We start from the raw sequence: 7,995 nt of genomic DNA on the forward strand, positions 1-7,995 counted from the left end.
TCTTCGACAACGGCGCTAAAAACTTGATGAGCGAAAATTAATGCTCACGGATGCCAGCAAGTGCACCAGATTGTTTAAGTAATACCACGAGGAGTGGATATCGTTCCCATGAGGATTAAAGGACTGAACATGCAAATATCAAATTAAATTGCTAATTAGATCAATAGAACCTGGAATAGAGAATTATTGTGACTTGCTGGAAACTTAATAGACTTGAATTTAGGGTTTCTTGAGTGTTGAAGAGTTCAAGGCAGTGAGTGAATTGTGAGAAATCAATGGGAGTGAATGTCTACGATTTTGGAGATGTTCACATTCTAAGGAAAGCCAATCCTTGTTAACCGAATTCTAAAGTTGGAAAATCTCTATTTACGACAAATCTAAGGTAATCGATTTCAGATGTCTCGGCTCCTCGATTTCTCTTTAGTTAACCAACCGCTAATGTCTTGGTCAATTGATTAATCAAAGAGGTTAAGGTCAAAATCCAATTCAATTCCTCAATGAGAAAACATAATTTTTGAGAATTATCCTAATCCAAATTATATGTCACATATTCAAAACTAGGGTAATAAAAAATCATGTATTGTACCGCACACTTACAAAATTCCCTATGTCTAGTTGATTTAAAAAGTTATGTGAAAGAGTTTTCAAGTACGATTTGAAAAACTATTCTGTCGAATTAGTTAACAAACCTAAAACAGAATTAGCACACCTGTCAATGCTACTAATCCTTTATTGATGAAGAATGAAATACTTAATCATAAACAGATTAATGGAAAGCTTTAAAATGAAAGAAAATTTAGATTAATAAACTATCAAAAACATGAACAGAGCTTCTAACCCTTTTACAAAGGTTTAGTTACTTATACTGGGTGCAAAAACAAACATGAAAGTGTTATTGAGGTATTTAGGTGGTACACGAAATTGTGAGTTTACACTTTTCTCACAACTCCGCGCAGCTGACCAGCAAGTACACTGGGTCGTCCAAGTAATACCTTACGTGAGTAAGGGTCGATCCCACGGAGATTATCGGCTTGAAGCAAGCTATGGTCATCTTGTAAATCTCACTCAGGCGAATTCAAATGGTTATGAGGTTTTGATAATTAAAAGAGAAAAAAACATAAAATAGGATACAGATACTTAAGCAATTCATTGGTGGGAATTTCAGATAAGCGTATGGAGATGCTTTGTTCCCTAAGAGCCTCTGCTTTCCTATTGTCCTCATCCAAACATGCGTACTCCCTTCCATGGCAAGCTGTATGTTGGTGTATCACCATTGTTAATGGCTTCCATCCATCCTCTCAGTGAAAACATGTCCACTACAATTTCCCGCATGGCTAATCAGCTGTCGGTTCTCGATCGTGTCAGAATAAGATCCATCGATCCTTTTGCACACTTTCACTGCACCCAACAGTCACAAGTTTGAAGCGTGTCACAGTCATCCCATCCCAGATCCTACTCGGAATTCCACAGACAAGGTTTAGACTTTTCGGATCTCAAGAATGCTACCAATTGATTCTAGCTTATACCACGAAGACTCTGATCTCACAGAATGGAAGGCTCTGTTGTCAGGAGAGGCAACCATGCGTTGTAAACCAGGAGGCCAAGAGATACGCACTCAAGCTCTTACAGATAGAACGGAGGTGGTTGTCAGGCACGCGTTCATAAGGGAGGATGATGATGAGTGTCACGGATCATCACATCCACCAAGTTGAAGTACAAGTGAATATCTTAGAACAAGAATAAGCGTGAATTGAATAGAGAAACAATAGTACTTTGCATTAATTCATGAGGAACAGCAGAGCTCCACACCTTAATCTATGAGGTGTAGAAACTCCACGGTTGAAAATACATAAGTGATGAAGGTCCAGGCATGGCCGGATGGCCAGCCCCCAAAACGTGATCAAGAGATCAAAAGTGATCCTAAGGTAGTCTCAAAAATGATCTAAAGATATGAATATAATAGTAAAAGGTGCTATTTATACTAAACTAGTAAACTAGGTTTTCAGAAAATGAGTAACTAAGTGTAGATAGTGCATAAATCTACTTCCGGTGCCCACTTGGTGTGTGTTTGGGCAGAGCATTGAAGCTTTCACATGTATAGGCTCTTCTTGGAGTTTAAACGCCAGTTTTGGTGCCAGTTTGGGCGTTTAACTCCAGCTTTGGTGCCAGTTCTGGCGTTTTACGCCAGAAATAGGTCTCTAGTGGGCGTTTGGACGCCAGTTTGGGCCATCAAATCTTTAGCAAAGTATAGACTATTATATATTTCTGGAAATCCCAAGATGTCTAATTTTCAACGCAATTCAGAGCGCACCAATTGAGCTTTTGTAGCTCCAGAAAATGCACTTCGAGTGCAGGGAGGTCAGAATCCAACAGCATTTTCAGTCCTTTCTCAGCCTCTGAATCAGATTTTTGCTCAGGTCCCTCAATTTCAGCCAGAAAATACCTGAAATCACAGAAAAATACACAAAATCATAGTAAAGTCTGGAAATGTAATTTTTGCATAAAAGCTAATAAAAATATACTAAAAAGTAACTAAAACATATTAAAAATTATGTAAAAATAATGCCAAAAAGCGTATAAATTATCCGCTCATCACAACACCAAACTTAAATTGTTGCTTGTCCCCAAGCAACTGAAAACAAAATAGAATAAAAAGAAGAGAATATACTATAAATCCCAAAGTATTAATGAAGCTTAGTTCAAATTAGATGAGCGGGACTAGTAGCTTTTTGTTTCTGAACTGTTTTGGCATCTCACTTTATCCTTTGAAGTTCAGAATGATTGGTATCTATTAGGAACTCAGAATTTAAATAGTGTTATTGATTCTCCTAGTTCAGTATGTTGATTCTTGAACACAGCTACTTTATGAGTCTTGGTCGTGATCCTAAGCATCTTGTTTTTCAGTATTACCACCGGATACATAAATGCCACAGACACACAACTGGGTGAACCTTTTCAGATTGTGACTCAGCTTTGCTAAAGTCCCTAGTTAGAGGTGTCCAGAGTTCTTGAGCACACTCTTTTTACTTTGGATCATGACTTTAACCACTCAATCTCAAGCTTTTCACTTGGACCTTCATGCCACAAGCACATGGTTAGGGATAGCTTGATTTAGCCGCTTAGGCCAGGATTTTGTTCCCTTGGGCCCTCCTATCCACTGATGCTCAAAGCCTTGGATCCTCTTTACCCTTTCCTTTTGGTTTAAAGGGCTACTGGCTTTTTCTGCTTGCTTTTTCTTTCTTTTTTTTTCTTTTTTCCTTTATTTTTCGCATTTTTTTCGCAAACTTTTTCTTTTTCACTGCTTTTTCTTGCTTCAAGAATCAATTTCATGATTTTTCAGATTATCAATAATATTTCTCTTTATTCATCATTCTTTCAAGAGCCAACAATTTTAAAATTCATAAACTTCACTATAAAAAATATGCACTATTCAAGCATTCATTCAGAAAACAAAAAGTATTGCCACCACATCAAAATAATTAAACTAATTTCAAGATAAAATTTGAAATTTATGTACTTCTTGTTCTTTTGTAATTAGGAACATTTTTAATTTAAGAAAGGTGAAGGATTCATGGAATTATTCATAGCTTTAAGACATAGACACTAGACACTAATGATCATGTAATGAAGCTAAAACATAGTCAAATATAAAGCATAAAAATCGAAAAATAGGAAAATAATAACAAGAAAATTAAAGAACGGGTCCACCTTAGTGATGGCGGCTATTTCTTCCTTTTGAAGATCCTATGAAGTGCTAAAGCTCCTTAATACCTCTTCCTTGCCTTTGTTGCTCCTACCTCATGGCTTTTTGGTCCTCTCTGATTTTATGGAGGATAATGGAGTGCTTTTGGTGCTCCATCCTTAGTGCTTTTGGTGCTCCTATCCTTAGTTGTGTGGAGAAAAATGCATCCCTTGAGGTATCTCAGGGATTTCTTGATGAGGAACTTTCTCATGCGCTTGTTGAGGTCCATGAGTGGGTTCTCTTGTTTGCTCCATCCTCTTTTTGGTGATGGGCTTGTCCTCTTCAATGAGGATGTCTTCCTCTATGACAATTCCAACTAAATTGCATAGGTGACAGATGAGATGAGGGAAGGCTAACCTTGCTAAAGTGGAAGGTTTGTCAGCAACCTTGTATAGTTCTAGAGGTATGATCTCATGAACTTCCACTTCCTCTCTAATCATGATACTATGAATCATGATAGCCTGATCCACAGTTACTTCAGACCGGTTGCTAGTAGGAATGATAGAGAGTTGGATGAACTCCAACCATCCTCTAGCTACAGGCTTAAGGTCAAGCCTTCTTAGTTGAACCGGCTTGCCTTTGGAGTCTCTCTTCCATTGAGCTCATTCTACACATATTTCCATGAGGACTTGGTCCAACCTTTGATCAAAGTTGACCCTTCTAGTGTAGGGGCGTGCATCTCCTTGCATCATTGGCAAGTTAAATGCCAACCTTACATTTTCCATACTGAAATCTAAGTATTTTTCCTAACCATTGTGAGCCAATTCTTTGGGTTCGGGTTCATACTTTGATCATGGTTCTTTGTGATCCATGCATTAGCATAGAACTCTTGAACCATTAAGATTCTGACTTGTTGAATGGGATTGGTGAGAGCTTCCCATACTTTTCTCCTAATCTCATGTCGGATCTCTGGATATTCGCTCCTTTTGAGCTTGAAGAGGACCTCGGGGATCACCTTCTTCTTGGCCACAACTTTATAGAAGTGGTCTTGATGGAGCTTTGAGATGAACCTCTCCATCTCCCATGATTCAGAGGTGGAAGAAATTGCCTTCCCTTTTCTCTTCCTTGAGGTTTCTCCGGCCTTAGGTGCCATTAATGGTTATGGAAAATTAAAAAGCAAGGCTTTTTCCACACCAAACTTAAGAGGTTTGCTCGTCCTCGAGCAAAAGAAGAAAGAAGAGAGTAGAAGAAGAAGAAAAGTGGGAGATGGAGGCTTGAGAAAGCACGGCCAAGGGGGGTGTTGAGTGTATGTGATGTGTGAAAATGAAGGAGTAAGGAAGGGTATTTATAGGGTAAGAAAGGGAGTTGGTTCGTGTGAGAAGGGGTAGGTTTGGGAGGGAAATAGTTTGAATTTGAGTAGGTAAGGGAAGGTGGGTTGTATGATGGGTTTATGGGAATTAGGGAATGGATGTGAGTGGTGAAGAGAATATGGGGAAGAGGGTAAGATTTGATAGGTGAGTGGTGTTTTGGGTAGAGTGTTATGGAGAAGTGTGAAGAGGAGAGAGAATGAGGTGGGATAGGTGGGAATCCTGTGTGGTCCACAGGGTGTCAAGGATTTTGCATCCCTGGACCTTGTTGGCGTTAAATGTTCTCTGAGTGCTAATCCTGGCGTTTAAATGCCTGGCTGATGCCCTTTTCTGGCGTTTAAATGCCAGTTTGCTGCCTTGTTCTGGCATTTAAACGCCAGTCTGCTGCCCTTTTCTGGCGTTTAAACGCCCAGAAAGATGCCAGACTGGGCGTTTAAACGCCCATTTTTATACCTTTACTGGCATTTAAACGCCAATTTGCCTGCCAGTTCTGGCGTTTAAATGCCCAGAATGGTGCTAGACTGGGCGTTAAACGCCCATTTTGGTATCCTTACTGGCGTTTGAACGCCAGTAAGCTCTTCCTCTAGGGTGTGCTATTTTTTATGCTGTTTTTTATTTTGCTTTAATTTTTGCAGTTGTTTTTGTGACTCCACATGATCATCATCCTAAAAAAAACATAACAATGGAAAACAAAATAAAAGAGTAATTAATATAGATAAAATTGGGTTGCCTCCCAATAAGCGCTTCTTTAGTGTCAATAGCTTGACAGGAAGCTCTTACAGAGCTTCACAGGTGCTCAGAGCATGATTGTGGCCTCCCAACACCAAACTTAGAGTTTGAGTGTGGGGGCTCTGTTTGACTCTGTACTGAGAGAAGCTTTTCATGCTTCTTTTTCATGTTTATAGAAGATCATTGAGCCTTAAACACAAGGTAGTCCTCATTCACTTGAAGGACTAACTCTCCTCTGTCTAGATCAATCACAGCTTTTGCTGTGGCTAAGAAGGGTCTTCCAAGGATGATGGATTCATTCTCATCCTTCCCAGTGTCTAGGATTATGAAATCAGTAGGGATGTAAAGGTCTTCAACCTTTACCAAGACATCCTATACAAGTCCATAAGCCTATTTCTTTGATTTGTCTGCCATCTCTAGTGAGATTCTTACAGCTTGTACCTCAAAGATCCCTAGTTTCTTCATCACAGAGAATGGCATAAGGTTTACACTTGACCCCAGGTCACACAAAGCCTTCTCAAAGGTCATGGTGCCAATGGTGCAAGGTATTAAGAACCTTCCGGGATTCGGTTTCTTTTGAGGTATCTTCAGCTGAGCCAAGGCATTTAGTTCATTAATGAGCAATGGAAGTTCATCCTCCCAAGTCTCATTACTAAATAATTTGGCATTCAACTTCGTGATTGCTCCTAGATACTGAGCAATTTGCTCTTCAGTAGTAACTTCATCTTCTTCAGAAGAAGAATATTCTTTAGAGCTCATGAATGGTAATAGAAAGTTCAGTAGAATCTCTATGGTTTCTAGATGAGCCTCAGATTCCTTTGGTTCCTCATGAGGGAACTCCCTAGTGGTCAATGGCTTCCCATGAGGTCTTCCTCACTGGGAATCACTGCCTTTCCCTCCTCTACAGGTTCGGCCATGTTGGACGTATAGATGGCCTTGCACTCTCTTTTTGGATTCTCTTCTGTATTGCTTGGGAGAGTGCTAGGAGGAGTTTCAGTAACTCTTTTACTCACCTGCCCCACTTGTGCCTCCAAATTTCTGATGGAGGATCGTGCCTCAGTCATGAAACTGAGAGTGGCCTTGGATAGATCAGAAACTATGTTTGCTAAGCCAGAGGTGCTCTACTCAAAATTCTCTGTCTATTGCTGAGAAGATGATGGAAAAGGTTTGCTATTGCCAAACCTATTTCTCCCACCATTATTGTTATTGAAGCCTTGTTGAGGCTTCTGTTGATCCTTTCATGAGAAATTTGGGTGATTCCTCCATGAAGGATTATAGGTGTTTCCGTAGGCTTCTCCCATGTAATTCACCTCTTCCATTGCAGAATTCTCAGGGTCATAAGCTTCACCTTCAGAGGAGGCGTCTTTCGCTTGCACTCCAGTCAGACTCTGAGAAATCATATTGACTTGCTGAGTCAATATTTTTTTCTGAGCCAATATGGCATTCAGAGTATCAATCTCAAGAACTCCTTTCTTCTGAGTCGTCCCATTATTCACAGGATTTCTTTCAGAAGTGTACATGAACTGGTTATTTGCAACCATTTCAATGAGTTCCTGGGCTTCTATAGGAATTTTTAGATGAAGAGATCCACCAGCAGAGTGATCCAATGACATCTTGGATAACTCAGACAGACCATCATAGAATATACATATGATGCTCCATTCTGGAAACATGTCAGAAGGACACCTTTTGGTTAATTGCTTGTATCTTTCCCAAGTTTCATAGAGGGATTCACCTTCTTTCTGTATGAAGGTTTGGACATCCACTCTGAGCTTACTGATCTTTTGAGGTGGAAAGAATTTGGTCAAGAAAGCATTGACCAGCTTGTCCCAAGAGTTCAGGCTTTCTCTAGGTTGTGAGTCCAACCATGTTCTAGCTCTATCTCTTACAGCAAAAGGGGAAAGCATAAGTCTGTAGACCTCGGGAGCAACCCCATTGGTCTTAACAGTGTCACAGATCTGCAAGAATTCAGATAAGAACTGATGAGGATCTTCTGATGGAAGTCCATAAAACATGCAGTTCTGCTGCATTAGAGAAACTAATTAAGGCTTAAGCTCAAAGTTGTTTTCTCCAATGGCAAGAATTGAGATGCTTCTTCTATAGAAGTTGGAAGTTAGTGCAGCGTAGTCACCAAGCATCTTCCTAGCATTGTTGTTATTATTTTCGGCTGCCATGTCTTCTTCTTTTTCAAAAACTTCTGTTAGGTCCTCTCCAGAG

At 39.8% G+C, this 7,995-nt stretch overlaps 1 non-coding gene across 1 annotated transcript; it reads left to right on the forward strand.

The window, feature by feature from the left end:
- The first annotated feature begins 7,449 nt into the window (after positions 1-7,449).
- LOC127740312 (small nucleolar RNA R71) lies at positions 7,450-7,553 on the forward strand. The gene has a single exon (XR_008000991.1). It is a non-coding gene; the product is annotated as a small nucleolar RNA R71 (small nucleolar RNA).
- The last annotated feature ends 442 nt before the right edge of the window (positions 7,554-7,995 follow it).

The sequence above is a fragment of the Arachis duranensis genome, chromosome 6, assembly GCF_000817695.3.
Source record: "Arachis duranensis cultivar V14167 chromosome 6, aradu.V14167.gnm2.J7QH, whole genome shotgun sequence".
Lineage (NCBI taxonomy): Eukaryota > Viridiplantae > Streptophyta > Magnoliopsida > Fabales > Fabaceae > Arachis > Arachis duranensis.